General features: G+C 42.3%; 1 protein-coding gene across 1 annotated transcript in view; it reads left to right on the top strand.

Moving 5' to 3' along the window:
- rsph3 (radial spoke head 3) overlaps positions 1–16,614 on the top strand; it is a 77,547-nt gene extending 60,933 nt beyond the window's left edge. Inside the window, exon 9 of the mRNA XM_041208530.1 lies at positions 16,329–16,614. The gene's annotated coding sequence lies outside the window, so the exon portion shown is untranslated. The remainder of the gene's footprint in view (positions 1–16,328) is intronic.
- Positions 16,615–17,111: the final 497 nt, after the last annotated feature.

Genomic DNA, 17,111 nt, shown 5'->3' with positions numbered 1-17,111 from the left:
GATAGTAAGGGACACAATTGGTCCCTTTGAAGATCAGAGTGGTCGTCTATGTGTGGAGCCTCACGAGATGGGGGAGATCTTAAACAGTTTTTTGCATCGGTATTTACTCAGGAAAGTGGCATAGTGTATAAGGAAGGAAGGGTAACAAGCAGTAGTTTCATGGAACATATAGAGATTAAAGAGGAGGAGTTGCTTGCTGCCTTACAGCGAATAAAGGTAGATAAATCCCCCGGGCCTGACATGATATTCCCTCGGACCTTGAGGGAGACTAGTGTAGAAATTGCAGGGGCCCTGGCAGAAATATTTAAAATGTCCTTAGCCACGGGTGAGGTGCCGGAGGATTGGAGGGTAGCTCATGTTGTTCCGTTGTTTAAAAAAGGCTCCAAAAGTAAACCAGGCAATTACAGGCCTGTGAGCCTGATGTCAGTAGTAGGTAAATTATTGGAAGGTGTTCTGAGAGATCGGATATATAATTATTTGGACAGCCAAGGGCTGATTATGGATAGTCAGCATGGCATTGTGTGTGGTAGGTCATGTTTAACAAACCTTGTAGAGTTTTTCGAGGAGGTTACCAAGAAGGTAGATGAAGGAAAGGCTATGGACTTTAGTAAGGCCTTTGACAAGGTCCCACATGGGAGGTTATTTCAGAAGGTTCAGACACTTGGGATCCATGGAGAGGTTGTAAACTGGATTCGAAATTGGCTGTGTGGGAGAAGACAGAGTGTGGTAGTGGATGATTGCTTCTCAGATTGGAGGTCTGTGACTAGTGGTGTGCCTCAAGGATCTGTGCTGGGACCATTGTTGTTTGTTGTCTATATCAATGATTTGGATGATAATGTGGTGAATTGGATCAACAAGTTTGCTGATGACACTAAGATTGGAGGCGTTGTGGACAGCGAGGAACGCTTTCAAAGCTTGCAGAGAGATCTGGACCAACTGGAAAAATGGGCCAGAAAATGGCAGATGGAATTTAATGCGGAAAAGTGTGAGGTGTTACATTTTGGAAGGTCAAATCAAGGTAGGACATACACAGTAAATGGTAGGGCACTGAGGACAGTGGAGGAACAAAGGGATCTGGGAGTTCAGATACATAATTCCCTGAAAGTGGCATCACAGGTAGACAAGGTCATAAAGAAAGCTTTTGGCATACTGGCCTTCATAAATCAAAGTGTTGAGTATAGGAGTTGGGATGTTATGGTGAGGTTGTATAAGACATTGGTGAGGCCAACTTTGGAGTATTGTGTGCAGTTTTGGTCATCTAACTACAGGAAGGATATCAGTAAGATTGAGAGAGTGCAGAGAAGACTTATTAGGATGTTGTCAGGTCTTAAGGAGTTGAGTTACAGGAAAAGATTAAACAGGTTAGGACTTTATTCCTTGGAGCGTAGAAGAATGAAGGGAGATATGAAAGAAGTTTACAAAATTATGAGGGGTATAGACAGAGTAAATGCGAGTAGGCTCTTTCCACTTAGGTTAGGAGAAATAAACACAAGAGGATATGGCTTTAGGGTGAAAGGGGGAAGGTTTAGAGGGAACATAAGGGGGAACTTCAAAACAAAAACAGAATTTTGTTTTGGATTTCCAGCATCCGCAGTTTTTTGTATTTATATAAGGGGGAACTTCTTCACTCAGAGAGTGGTGAGAGTGTGGAACGAGCTACCATCTAACGTGGTAAATGCGGGCTCACTGTTAAGTTTTAAGAATAAGTTAGATAGATACATGGATGGGAGAGGTCTGGAGGGTTATGGGCTAGGTGCAGGTCAATGGGACTAGCGGAATAATATTTCGGCACAGACTAGAAGGGCTGAATGACCTGTTTTCTGTGCTGTAGTGTTCTATGGTTCTAAAACCTACTTCCATGACCAAGATTTTGGTCCTCTGCCCTAATGTCTCCTTATATGGCGCAGCATCATATTTTGTTTTATAATGCCTCTGTGAAGCACCTTGAGATGATTCATTATGTTAAACGTGCTAGTTAAATACAAGCTGTTATATAAATGTAAGCTCCATGCACAGAAGCGATGAAATGTCAAAGAACTAATATCTGATCATTTGTAGTTTAAGAAGTAAGAAAATAGTGAAGTATCTCTAAATGAGAAACTAAAATTTAAGCACAAATTATGTTCAGTGCCAATCAAGCTTCCATGATCTTTTATGTTAAAGACAATCGCATTAGAAATGGGCCCTGCCCAAAAAATTGGCCAGGTGCCTGACTTGAACTAATCACCATTGAGAGTTTCCACTAGTTGTGTTCATTTGTGAGCCTTCAAGGAGACTCTTAAAATTTAAGCTAAGGATATAAATAGGTATGTTTTAAAAGTGTTTGAATGTATTTTTAATTTATTAAGAAACTAACCACTGTGCCCCAATATAAATAAAAACTGATAAAAGCAAAATACTGCAGATGCTGGAAATATGAAACAAAAACAAAAATTGCTGGAAATACTTAGCAGGTCTGACAGCATCTGTAGAGAGAAAAACAGAGTTAACATTGAGTCCATATGATTCTTCTTCAGAACTAAAGAGAAATAGAGATGTGGTGAAATATATACTGTTTAGTGGTGTGGGGGGTGGGGGGGGGTGGAGACAGGTGGAGCTGGATAGAAGGCCAGTGATAGGTGGAGGCAAAGGAGAGATTGCACAAGATGTCATAAACAAAAGGTCGAAGGGGTGTTGATAGTTGTGATACTAACTAAAGGAGGTGCTAATGGTGACATTAAAGCCAGGATTTCCCGAGCAGGGGGCGGGTTCTGCTTGCCGACGCATAAAATGATGCGGGATGACATCGGGTGGAACTCCCAGCGTCACCACCTCATTTCAATTTTCAGGCGGGCGGGAGTTCAGCAGAATCAGCTGTGCGCCCACCGACCTGTCAATGGCCAGTTGAAGCCATTGAAAAAGTAATTAATGGACCTGCCCATCTAACCTTAAGGGTGGCGGGCAGGCCAGGAGCCCTGGCAGGCATTGGAAAAAACATGAAACCTCATCCACGGGCGGGATGAGGTTTCATGTAGGTTTTAAAATTTTAAATAAAAGTGTTAATGAAAGTGATGGACATGTCCTAACTCATTTGACAGTGTCACATGAGGGGACATATCAGGGGAATTTTTTTTCTATTAACATTTTTAAAATTTGCGCTGATCTCCCTGAGACAGCTCTTAGCACTCGCAGTTTAGGGATTTCCCCCTCCCCCCCCACCTGCCCATACAGGGAATGCATAGCGCTTCCTTGTGGTTGTCACACTGAGCGGGCCTTAATTGGCCCGTGCATGTAAAATGGTGACGCGCCCGTGATCGAGGGTGCCAATTTGGAGACATGCCTCCATGAACCTGCTCCTAAACTCCCCCCCCCCCCCCCCCGACCAACAGATGGAAAATTGTGCCCTAAGAGTAGAAAGCAGGATGAGCAAGTGACAGATGGCCATAGTGGGGCTGGGGTGGAGGGAGGGGACGGTGTGGGAAAAAAGATGGAGATAGGCTAAAAGGTGGAGATAAAACAATGAATGGAAATAAATTTTTTAAATAATAATAGAAATAGATGGCAAATATATATATATAAAAATTAAAAAATAAATATTGAAAAAAGGGGATCAAAAAGGGGTGAGGATGGACAAGAGAGTTCATGATCTGAAGTTGTTGCACTCAGTGTTAAGTCTGGAAGGCTGTAAAGTCCCTAATCGGAAGATGAGGTGCTGTTCCTCCAGTTTGTGTTGATCTTCACTGGAACATTGCAGCAGGCTAATGATGACATGTGGGCATGAAAGCAGGGTGGTGTGTTGAAATGGCAAGCAGCAGGGAGGTCTTGATCATGCTTGCAGACAGACCTAAGGTGTTTCGCAAATTGGTCACCCAGTGTGTGTTTGGCCTCTCCAATGTAGAGGAGACCGCATTGGGAGCAGCGAATGCAGTAGACCAAATTGAGAGAAGTGCAATTGAAGCTTCACTTGAAAGGAGTGTTTGGGTCCTTGGACGTTGAGAGTGGGGGGGGGGGGGGGGGGGGGGGGGTGGAGTAAAGGGCAGGTGTTGCACCTTCTGTGATTGCATGGGAAGGTGCCGTGAGAGGGGGTTGAGGTGTAGGGGGTGATGGAAGAGTGGACCAGGGTGTCCAAGAAGGAATGGTCCCTACGGAATGCTGACAAGGGGGGGTGAAGGGAAGATGTTATTGGTGGTGGCATCATGCTGGAGTTGGCAGAAATGGCGGAGGATGATCCTTTGAATGTGGAGGCTGGTGGGGTGAAAAGTGAGGACATGGGGGGACCCTATCATGGTTCTGGGAAGGAGAGGAAGCTGTGAGGCAGAGGTGCAGGAGATGGGTCGGACACAGTCGAGGGCCCTGTCAACGATCGTGGGTGGGAAACCTCGGTTAAGGAGAAAGGAAGACATGTCAGAAGCACTGTTTTGGAAAGTGGCATCACCAGAACAGATGCGACGGAGGCGAAGGAACTGAGAGAATGGGATAGAGTCCTTACAGGAAGTAAGGTGTGAGGAGTTGTAGTCGAGGTAGCTGTGGGAGTCGGTGGCCTTGTAATGAATATTGTGGACAGACTGTCCATAAATAACAAATGGGACCCGTGTATCTTTTTAGAACATATTTTCAGTGTCATAGATTGTGGTGTACAGGACAATCCCATTTTTTGGTGGCAAAAATCATGCTTTTCAGCTACAAAATGCTTTACTCGCATTAGTGGCCTGCCTCAATTTTTGATCCCAGAAATGCATGTTTTGCTTCCCTTATACTGTAAGTCTGTGCATGGGATCGAGCAGGTGATACAAGTTGTGTTGCAAAGATGATGTGCAGATTTTTAAGACACACCCACTCAGAGCAGATTGTGCATGGCATGGCAAATGACAATCAGATATGGGTCCTCCAGCAAAACAAATGAAGTATAAAGATGCTTTCGAGCTAAAAGTCATAACATTTGCTAACTCTCAAATAACTGCAAGGGAACTCAGTGTTAGTGAAAACTGGTGTGAGAATGGAAGAAAAAGGAACCTGTCCTGAAGAAGATACCCAAGAGTAAATGCACCATCAAAACAGGAACTAGCCACTGTCCTGATCTTGAGAAGCATGTATTGGAATGATCTTTGACAATCGTCCGACTGGGTTATAACGTCACCAGAAATGCAATACATATATAGGCACTTAAGTGGACCAAACCAAACCCCAAGTCTGGCAAAGGTATCAGAGCAACAGCTAATTTGTCACCACTTTGTGGAGCGAAGCAACCTGATGTTGCAGCAGAAGACGAAGATCGCACAGTGACTACCAAAAGACCTCAATGCCAAAATTATCAGTTTCCAGTGGTTCATCATAAGAAAGCAGCTAAAAAATGAGTACCCATTAAGTCACATTGGGAACATGGATGAGACGCCTATGAACTGTCTGAACTCCACAAACTGTGGGGTTGAATTTTCCCCCTGTCGGGGGGGGGGGGGCATTGTGCAGGGGCTGGCGGGAGCGAGCATGAACCCGATCAGTGCCCCCAAATGGGTGTGTGCCACCATTTTACGTGGGTGGGTGGGCGGGCGGGCTGAGCTCTCCCTGGGCAGGCAGGGGATGAGGGGGTGGTGGGATTCCCTGAGTCCGGGCCTGCGCTCTTCCGCGTGCACGCGCAAAAGAGTGCAGAAATCTTCCTGAGGCACCTCTGTGCCTCAGGGAGATTTGTTTAAGGTCAAACATTTAAATAAAGAATTGAAAATATTTTAAGACATGCCCCCTCATGTGACAGTGTCACATGAACTGGGACATATCAAGGAACATTAATTTAAAAATTTATTTAATTTATAAACACTTCATGAAAGTTCATCCCGCCTGTGGATGAAGTTCCATGAAAAATGCGAAGGCTGGGCTCTTCGGCAGCTCATTTAATTGATTTAATTAATTTTAAACAGGGCTTAATAAGCCTTTGACAGTTCGGCGGGCGCGCAGCCGAGTCGGCTGTGCACCTGCCGAAGTGAAAATCTAAATGACACGTGAATTATATGTTAAAATACAGCCCAATTGCTCTGGTGCTTACCAGATTTTGCATTTGGTGATATGTAAGTGAAGTTTAAGTTGGAAAAGAACAATTCTCAAAATGGATGCAGTTTGCGCTCAGATCAACAATTTTCACCCAAAGTAGAAACTCTACCACTGAATAGTTTTCTGAAACTTGAACAAGCAGTGTGAGGCAGGTCTTTGGTATATTTTTCTTACAGTGAATGAACAATAGCTTTATTTTAATCATTAGAAGAACAGAGAGCATGTTAAGCTTTCCTTCCATGTTGAGTGAGTTGCTTCTACCGCTTTCCAACAAGGTTATTAAGCCTATGCCCACACATCACAGAATCACACAGTGCAGAAGAGGCCCTTCGGCCCAAGGAGTCTGCACTGACATCTGAGAAGCACCTGACCTACCTACCTAACCCCAGTTATGAGCACTTGGCCCAGAGCCTTGAATGTTATGACGTGCCAAGTGCTCATCCAGGTACTTTTTAAAGGATGTGAGGCAACCCGCCTCAACCACCCTCCCAGGCAGCACATTCCAAACCATTACCACCCTCTGGGTAAAAAAAAATTTTCTTCACAACCCCCCTAAACCTCCTGCCCCTCATCTTAAACATATGCCCCCTTGTGACTGACCCTTCAACTAAGGGGAACAGCTGCTCCCTATCCACCCTGTCCACGTCCCTCATAATCTTGTATACCTCGATCAGGTTGCCCCTCAGTCTTCTCTGCTCCAACGAAAGCAACCCAAGTCTATCCAACCTCTCTTCATAACTTAAATGTTTCATCCCAGGCAACATCCTGGTGAATCTCCTCTGCACCCCCTCCAGTGCAGTCACATCCTTCCTATAATGTAGCGACCAGAACTGCACACAGTACTCCAGCTGTAGCCTCACCAAGGTTCTATACAACTCTAATATGGCCTCCCTACTTTTGTAATCTATGCCTCGATTGATTAAAGCAAGTGTCCCATATGCGTTTTTCACCACCCCACTAACATGCCCCTCTGCCTTCAGAGATCTATGGACACACACGCCAAGGTCCCTTTGTTCCTCAGAACTTCCTAGTGTCATGCCGTTCATTGAATACTTCTTTGTCAAATTACTTCTTCCAAAGTGTATCACCTCACATTTTTCAGGGTCAAATTCCATCTGCCACTTATCTGCCCATTTGATCATCCAGTCTATATCTTCCTGTAGCCCAAGACACTCAACCTCACTGTTAACCACTTGGCCAATCTTTATGTCATCTGCAAACTTACTAATCCTACCCCCCACATAGTCATCTATGTCATTTATATAAATAACAAATAATAGGGGACCTAGCACAGATCCCTGTGGTACGCCATTGGACACTAGCTTCCAGTCACTAAAGCATCCTTCTGTCATCACCCTCTGTCTCCTATAACTAAGCCAATCTTGAATCCACCTTATCAAGTTACCTTGTATCCAATATGCATTTGCCTTCTTTAAAAGTCTCCCATGTGGGACCTTGTCAAAGGCTTTGCTGAAATCCATATAAGCTACATCAACTGCACAACCTCATCTACACACCTGGTCACCTCCTCAAAAAATTCAATCAAATTTGTTAGGCATGACCCTCCTCTGACAAAGCCATGCTGACTATCCCTGATCAAACCTTGCCTCTCCAAGTGGAGATAGATTCTTTCCTTCTGAATTTTCTCCAATAGTTTCCCTACTATTGACATGATACTCACTGGCCTGTAGTTCCCTGGCTTATCTCTACAACCTTTCTTAAATAGCAGAACCACATTAGCTGTTTCCTGGTCCTCTGGCACCTACCCCATGGTCAAAGAGGAATTAAAAATTTGGGTCAGAGCCCCAGCGATCTCCTCCCTTGCCTCCCTCAGCAGTCTGGGACACAAATCATCCGGGCCTGGAGATTTGTCTACATTTAAGCCTGCCAACACCTCCAATACGTTGTCACTCTCTATATCAATTTGCTCAAGAACCTTGCAGTCTCTCTCTCCCTGAGTTCGACACCTTTATCCTCATTCTCTTGGGTGAAGATAGATGTGAAGTATTCGTTCAACGCTCTACTGATGTCCTCTGGATCCACCCATAGATTGCCCCCTTGGTCCCTAATAGGCCCTACTCTTTCCCTGGTTATCCTCTTTACTTATAGAATATCTTGGGATTTTCCCTACTTTTACCAGCCAGAGCTTTCTCATATACCCTCTTTGCTCTCCTAATTGCTTTCTTAAGCTCCATCCTGCACTTTCTGTACCTCACTAATGCCTCCGCTGATTTGCTTCCCTTGTACCTGCTAAAAGCCTCTCTTTTCCTTCTCATCGTATCCTGAATATCTCTGGTTATTCACGGTTCTCTGGGCTTGTTATTCCTTCCTATCACCCTAGAGGGAAAGTGTTGAGCCTGTACTCTCCCCATTTCCTTTTTGTATGCCCCCCACTGCTCCTCTGTAGATTTCCCCACAAGTAGCTGTTCCCAGTCTAATTTGGCCAGATCCTGCCTTATTTTACTAAAATCTGCTCTCCCCCAATCCAAAACATTTTTTTGCAACTTGTCTATTTCTTTGTCCATAACAAGTTTAAATTGTACCATGTTGTGGTCGCTATCACTGAAATACTCCCCAACCACCACCTCAGCCACCCCAGAACGAGGTCCAGCACTGCCTCATCCCTTGCTGCACCCTCTACATATTGACCTAAAATGTTCTCCTGTACACATTTCAAGAAATCCACTCCATCCAAGCCCTTAACGTTATGTCTATCCCAATTAATGTTGGGAAAGTTGAAATCACCTAAAATAATTACCCATTTGTTATTGATTTTACACACCTCCGCAAATTGTGGACATATTTGCTCCTCAACTTCCCACTGACCATCTGGGGTCTATAATAAACACCTAACAATATGGCTGCCCCTTTTTTATTCTTAAGCTCTACCCACAAAGCTTTATTTGATGCCCCCTCCAAGATATCATCTCTCCTTACTGCAGTAACTTACTCCTTAACTAATAATGCAATGCCTCCTCCTCTTTTACCCCCTCCCTTGTCTCACCTGAAGATTCTATATCCCGGAATGTTGAGCTGCCAATTCTGCCCTTCCCTCAACCATGTCTTAGTAACGGCTACTATATCACAATTCCATGTGTCAATCCTCGTCCTTAACTCATCCATTTTACCTATAATACTCCTGGCATTAAAGTAGAGGCCATCCAGCCTTGCCTTACTCCCTTGAAATGTAATGCAGCTGTACTCCCTCTGACTTGATTGTTTTACTGTATTATGAGGGTCCCTATTCTGCTAACATTCTGTGTCCCCTCCCCCTGCCAAATTAGTTTAAACTCCTCCCAACAGCACTAGCAAAACCACCCACAAGGATGTTAATCCCGCTCTGGATCAGATATCGATTGGTACAGGTCCCACCTTCCCCAGAAACGGTCCCAGTGATCCAGGCATCTTAAATCCTCCCTCCTGCACCAGCTCTTAGGCCACGTATTCATCTATGCTATTCTCCTATTTCTGAGCTCGCTAGCACGTGTTACTGGGAGTAATACAGAGATTACAACCCGAGAGGTCTTGCTTTTTAGTCTACTGCCTAACTCCCTTAATTCTTGAAGCAAGACCTCATCCCTCGTTCTCCCTGTGTCATTGGTACCAACATGTACCATGACCTCTGCCTTATCACCCTCCCCCTTCAGGATGCCCTGCAACCGTTCAGTGACATAGATGGACATTGTTTCTCAAATGAGTTAGCTCCGCACCTCACTCAATCTAAATTCAGAAGATTGGGATATCCCCTAAACTCTGCTAATATTGGGAAGTGGGGAAGAAATTGAATTTTGCCTTCTGCCATTCAGAAATGAAAAAGTGAGTGCAGTACCGCTTTAGTAAAATGTTTTAATTCATCTGCTTTGTGATGGTGCATCCAACCAAGGCAGTCAGAAGGGAGCAATCCCTTCAGTAATGTTACCTCTCAAATTCTGTTAGTGTCAGTATGAGTGTCAAGACACTCTTCTGTCTGGCATTAACACCCAGGAAGTAAACTTCATTTATTATTCCTATTTTAAGACACTGAAAATCTTGCCTGTTTCCAAGTAATTTGCCAAATATTTTTTTTACTTATTGCTCCAGTTTTTATGACTCCTTTTCTTGGTTCACCCTAAATAATTATAAAGCCAAGTGTTCATATACTGAATGGCAAACCTAAGATTGAAGCCCTCCTCCCTCTTTGCTCATTGATAAGATTAACTCCTTTCAGCAAATCTTCCTACCTGAATTTCTGCCAGGCTATATTATCCAATGCTTCATGGAGCCAGTGAAGCATCAAAAAATGTAAACAATTCAATTTCTTCCCAACATTAGCGAAGAGTTTAAGGGATGCTCCAATCTTTTGAATTTAGATCGTGAGGTGTGGAGCTGACTCATCTGAGAAACAATTTTAAACAATTTGAACACATTCACATCAAACTGCACTGCTCTGTCTCCTGAAAGGCGAAAGAAACAGACATTGAAACTGTTTTTTAACACTTAGAGACAGGCATTCTAAGCGGTGATAAAAGCTTCAGAAATGGACAGAGGGATGATTATGCCAAAACAAAATGGGTAAGCTTGGTAAACATAGATAGAACCTAAAGAATAAGATGGCTAGCTGGTAGATTTTGGCAGCAAAGAGAATAAGAAGAAAAATAGTGCTTGCCATGATTTTATTGATGGCTTTAGTGATTTAAAAAGTGTTGCAGTGAAAAAAACTCTTCATATCTCAGTTGTATTCTTTTATTAGGTAGAGCACCATGATTGAATTTACTCAGCCCATTGTGCTGTTGCTCAAAATGATCAATTATTAAATGACTTTTTCAGCAGCCCTTTCCTATTTTGAACCAAAAACAGAAAATGCTGGTAAAACTCAGCAGGTCTGACAGCATCTGTGGAGAGAGAAACAACGTTGATGTTTCAAGTTCAGATACCTTTTGAAGAGTCATATGGACTCAAAACATCAACTCTGTTTCTTTCCCCTCAGATGCTGTCTTACCTGCTGGGGTTTTCCAGCATTTTCTGTTTTTGGTTCAGCTTTCCAGCATCCGCAGTATTTTGCTTTCTTATTTTGATGTGGTCCAAATAAGGGGCCATTTGACACCACTATTGGAGGCAGGGTGGGCCTTGGGCATAATAAAATTTATGGTATGATCATGTCACCCATTGTTGTTCTGGCTTTTAATTGGTTAAAATGATTCTGTGCACAATTCTTTTGGGAAAAAAATGTTTTTTTTAAATTTCTCCCATATCTAAAATGGACAATGAGAGCCAAAAACTAAGAAAGAAGGTAAGGAAACATTGTATAGCTGCACAGCTTAAAAAGTGATTGGAAAAAGTTTAAAATTAAAATTTTAAAATTAGGTCAGCTAGAAAATAGCATGTGAGATATGAGGCTGAACTGACAGGGCTAGCAGAACTAAAGCGGGTATTTTAACCCACCATGCCCAATATGAATGCAGCAGAAGGACTTGCCACTCCATTCCAATGGGAATCCCATTGGCACCACCTTAACATGCATGTACTTATAATATATATTTTTAAATGTTTGAAAAGCACATTTTCCAAAAAAAAAATTTTTTAAATCTGTGCTCAGAAATGGAATGTGTGGACAGACAACTTGGCAACTTTCTGTGTTGGTTCCAAATCCTTGAACTGCTTATCTCGATATAGATCACAAAAGACGCTGTTCAATGAATGCTCCGCAAGTGTAAATGAGATCCTCCACTTGCTGGTCTGCTTTCAGAACAAAGACAATGAGCAGATAAGGACCTTAATGAAAAGCTAAAAAAAGAACTTCGTGTGGGAGAAAGGTTGTTTGAATGGCCAATACCTAATATGGAAGCAAGATTCATCAATTTGGGAGCAGCCATCTTTGGGTTTCATACTATAAGAAAACACTGGAAGCTGCCTAAAGAGAGAACCATCTTGAACATCATGAGAGACACCTTGAAACAGAAACTGCTTCTCAACAGGGAGAGATCAAGGAAGGTTTCCAGAAACAGCTATCAGACTGCTGTGCTAATCAGGATACCAAGAGCCAGCAACTAAAAGTGAAAACAGGAGCCTTCACTTGCTCCCGGGGCCTGTTTTGCTTGAGTCCATCTCGAAAGGCAAACTCCAACTCTTTAACTACAGAAGCCATCATAGCTGCTAAACCAAACCTCAAGTTTCAACCCCTTCACTTCAGCAAGAAGGAATTCAAGCAATGGGCCTGTAACGATATCTCACAAGGACTGATTTGAAATCCTTAAGTATCTCTTTATCTATATTTTAACCTTTTTATCTGTATTTTATTGATAACTTCATCACTTTTTCTTCAGTAACTTCCAGCAGTAGTTTTGTAATAAACTAACCCATCTTATTTAAGGCTAAGTCTTGTCTGCTGGGTTTTTTAATTGAACCAATCATAAATTAAAAGGGGGCTACATACATACAAATTCTTAGCTCACAGACCACTTTAGGGAAATACCTTTTATGTGGTCATGACGCTGCTCATTGCAGTGAGGTGACTTAGCTTGCTGAAATTAGGCAGCTGGGAGCCTTTCAAATTTTGCAAACTGATGCCCTATTAGGTCAATAAGACACCACCTGGGCTTGAGTGTGGAAGCCATCACAGCTTTTCTACCAGGTGAACACAGGTCGGCATTTGCTTAAAGCACAAGGTAAGTGGAGAGCTTTCCTTTGTGGCACCGGGAGGAGCAGGAATACTTTTTGGCTAGCACCTCAAAAAAGAGTTGAAGCTCCCCTGCCCCAATGTCTAGGCCCCTAGCTTCGTCCCTTTCATCTTATTGTGATACCCTTCTAAAACTCCCTTTCTTCACTTGCTTGCTTTAGTGCTAGGAATTAAATACTATGGATCTCAAACTTAAGCCTGCAAGTGTATTTGCTCTCGCTCCATGAGCTAAATGGCCTCATTTTGTGTTGTAACAAATCTGATTCCACATTGTCTGACTAAACATGCTGGGAATTAAAATCAGTTCAAGTGTTTCTGTGCCTTTAATTAAAATAGGCCAGGATTTTTAGGATGGCGGGATTTCTTGTCCCGCCATCAAAAGTGTTGGCAGGGAACACATCACTGCCGATACTGCCTGCCCCACAGCCATTTCATGCTCCAGTGAGTGCTAATTGGCAGCAGGCAGGGCCCCTCACTCAAGAGGAGGTCCCGCCTTAGAGACTATCGGCCATTCAGATTGGCCGACAACTCTCTCCCTGTAGCCCCAGAAGATACAGTGAACAGGATTGGCACTGCATGCAGTGCTGGAGCCTACATCTTGGGATAACAGGGACAAGTAAATTTTGGGGATATCAGGGTGGTAGACAATAAGGGATTGGGGGAGAGGCCAGTGGGGAGGGAGGGCCATGGACCTTAAGGGGGGAACCCAAAGTTAAAATGGAGCTTCTAATGGAGGCCCCCCCCCCCACCACAGGCCTAAACCAGATTATTTTCAGGCTTCCCCACACCTGGGAACTCTTCCCACCAGCCTAAAGATTGAGGCCCTTAAGTAGTCAATAAATAGCATCAATTGGCCAAGTGTAGACGGCCTGTCCGAGGCCTCACCCACCCCAGAGTAAAATTGCTGAAAGGTCACGGTGGGCAGTAGCCTGCGGGAAGTCCGTTCTGGGCTATTTTACGTTGACACCCCCCCCAACCCCCAAACCAGCACAAACCTAAGGACTAAAATTCAGGCCGATGTGTGTTTAGGTATCTATTTTGTGCTTTATTACAACAATGCAACACTTCACATTCAAGTAGTTGTATTAATGCTTGTTCTAATCCCACAGTGTGAGAGCTGAAAATTCGCCACAACATCTGGTTCTTAGCTGTTGGAATTCCTGGAACTTACTGACTACCTTAAGAATTAAAGTAGAAAAGAAATTGAATTACTATTTTGCAAAATTGTGTACGGTTTTGAAATATGCAATTGCTGAAATTTAAACTTTGGTCGTTAATTCAGTGTTGTTGTTAACAATCAGGATACACAGTGATCTATTTGTCAGCCACTGGTATAAATCCTGACTTGTTTGTTCATCCAGTCAGGCTTGTATGATCATGTAAAAAGATGCAATATATGATTGCTAAATTCCCAATTTACTCCCACATCCTACAGTGCTGACTTTCCTTCTCAATTATGGCTTGAAGTACAGTAAATGTCAATGGTATTTGACAGCCATCTGACCCGTTCATATAACGAGGAATAATTGAAAGTTGATTTGTTTCAATTCTTTGCTTTACTTATGTGCTATTTCTCTTCTACAGTTTTTGTTGCTTATAATCTGCTTGTTAATCATGTTTTTTTTTCATTTTACTTTTAAAGCAATTATTTTAACATTTCAATGAACTATTAGCTCAACCAGAACATGGCTAAAGTACAAATATTTTTATTTATGACCTTTATCTTTAGATATCAGGAGCATTTGATAAATCATCACATTTCATGAACAGGAATTCAGGATTGGATTATGTCCTTCATTCATGTTGCCAGAATCTTCTCAATACTAAAGCAACTCTGTAACGAAGCAGTTACCAGCACAGGCAGTTAGCACCAGCAGACTCCTGTATTCAGATCTAAGAAAGCAGAACAGCTGTACCTGAGCTTGAAGCCTGTACTTGCTGACCATTTTAAGAGGAAACTTTTAATTGAGGTAGAAATGAAACTCCAATCCAACACAACATTAAGAAATGGAACCTGCTACATGAAAATCATAAGCAAGTAACCCAGTCTGGGCTATGCTGCCAGAAAGAGTGGAGAACAATGCACGATCTCAACACCAATGTTGTAGATTAGTTTGGTGCATTAATGGCAGTGACAAAATTCATTGTTTATTCTGACTGGGGAAAGAGCCCAGAGGAGGCACTCAGCCAGTTCCTCTTCTACATCTTTCATATGTTTTGTGTTTGACCTTGCGCTTCTGATCCAGTGCAATCATATCAGCCAACATAACTTGATGTATAAGCAGTGTTGTTTCAGGAGCTCTTGAAGGTTTCTTTTAAAGGATCCAATCTGCAGCACACAGGCCTTTATACATTGTTGCTGTTTGTTTGTAACTAGAAGGTCTAATTTCTACTCTTAAATCCAATGTAACATTCTTTCTGGAATCTACTCAGTTTCCATGATTTAATATGAAAATTGCTTGTCAGATGTTGATTTTATATAATGGGTGCCATATTGCCAATAAAATGCTGCAGTTAAATGTTTAAAAAAAACAGGTAAAAGCTCAAGCCGGTACTGAAATCAAATAGAAAATTCTATTTCCATTGATTTTAATGTTGCATTTATATACAATGTCAGAAGTATAAATCATCTTGTCCCACTAAAAGCTCTCAATAATGCTCTCCTTATAAACATTTTTGTATAAACGAAATAAAAACTCAGCAGGCCTGGCAGCATCTGTGGCGAGAGAAACAGAGTTAACGTTTCGAGCCCATATGACTCTTCTTCAGAGCTGTTCTCATTTTCTCTCTGCACTTCCTGTTTTTAGTTTGGATTTCCAGCATAAGACCATCAGACATAGGAGCAGAAATTAAGCCATTCGGCCCATCGAGTCTGCTCCGCCATTCAATCATGGCTGATAAGTTTCTCAACCCCATTCTCCCGCCTTCTCCCCGTAACCTTTGATCCCCTTACCAATCCCCTTATCTATCTCAGTCTTAAATACACTCAATGACCTGGCTTCCACAGCCTTCTGTGGCAATGAATTCCATAGATTCATCATTCTCTAGCTAAAGAAGTTTCTCATCTCTGTTCTAAAAGGTCTTCCCTTTACTCTGAGGCTGTGCCCTCAGGTCCTAGTCTCTCCTACTAATGGAAACATCTTCCCCACGTCCACTCTATCCAGGACTTTCAGTATTCTGTAAGTTTCAATCAGATCCCCCCTCATCCTTCTAAACTCCATCAAGTATAGACCCAGAGTCCTCAAACGTTCCTCCTATGTTAAGCCTTTCATTCCTGGGATCATTCTCGTGAACCTCCTCTGGACCGTCTCCAGAGCCAGAACATCCTTCCTGAGATAAGGGGCTCAAAATTGCTCACAATATTCTAAATGTGGTCTGACCAGAGCCTTATAAAGCCTCAGCAGCATATCCTTGCTTTTATATTCTAGACCTTTCAAAATAAGTGCCAACATTGCATTTGCCTTCCTAACTACTGACTCAACCTGCAAGTTAACCATAAGAGAATCCTGGAATAGGACTCCCAAGTCCCTTTGCACTCCAGCATCGGCAGTATTTTGCTTTTACTTGTATAAATGAAACTGCCTTGTTGCAAACCTTAGTGTATGTATTCAACCTTAGCTTTATACACAAATTTTTATTTCTTATTTTCTAGGAACAACAAATAAACAAGTATCCTGGATGGGGGCAGAATGGAAAGTGCGTTAATATCCATCATATATTGAATAATATCTTTAAAATTGAACTCTTCAGATTCCAGCGTCTCCTGAATTTTGCAAAAGATACCAATGGCACATTGACTTGAACAAGTAAATCCTACATTTGTAAATAAGTTAGTAGTGTTGAGGTTCCAAACAGTAAACATGATCTAAAGATAATGCATTATTAAAAATGCAAACATATAATCAATAAACTTAAAATAAACCTGTTTTTCAAATTAAGCAATAGCGTAGTTTGTCCTTAATCTCACTTTGTGTTGAAGTATAAATGCTTTCACCCAATGAATCATATTTATTATTTATGCAATTTATCCCTTTTTTTTGTTTTCCCTTCTGTGGTTTGAGATTACAGCTGTTCTGGCTTTATAGTTGGAAAAAGTTTCCAATGTGTGAGCTGTGAACTTTGATAAGACTTCTGGTCATGTGTTGGCACAAGGCATTGCTACAGTAAGGGCAGATGTGGCTACTGCATGCTGCTTACCCTTCAAGTGTTGAGAAGTGCATGAACCCACAGAAGACTGAATAGAATTCTTGAGCTGAGGGTTGAAAAGCTGCTGAAATTCATAACCGTGAGCAGGAAGCTGAATTTTGAAGCCACACCCTATATCATTACTGCCCTCCACTCCTCTTCTGAATATTTTATCAAAATATGCATCTAACCTGTTAATGATCCTGCCAAACTGGTTTTTTCATGTAACTGAACCATTATTCATTCACTA

This window comes from Carcharodon carcharias, chromosome 2 (assembly GCF_017639515.1).
Source record: "Carcharodon carcharias isolate sCarCar2 chromosome 2, sCarCar2.pri, whole genome shotgun sequence".
NCBI classification, from domain to species: Eukaryota; Metazoa; Chordata; class Chondrichthyes; order Lamniformes; family Lamnidae; genus Carcharodon; species Carcharodon carcharias.
The sequence above is the reverse complement of the archived record's forward strand: the minus strand, read 5'-3'. Positions and strand labels throughout refer to the sequence as shown.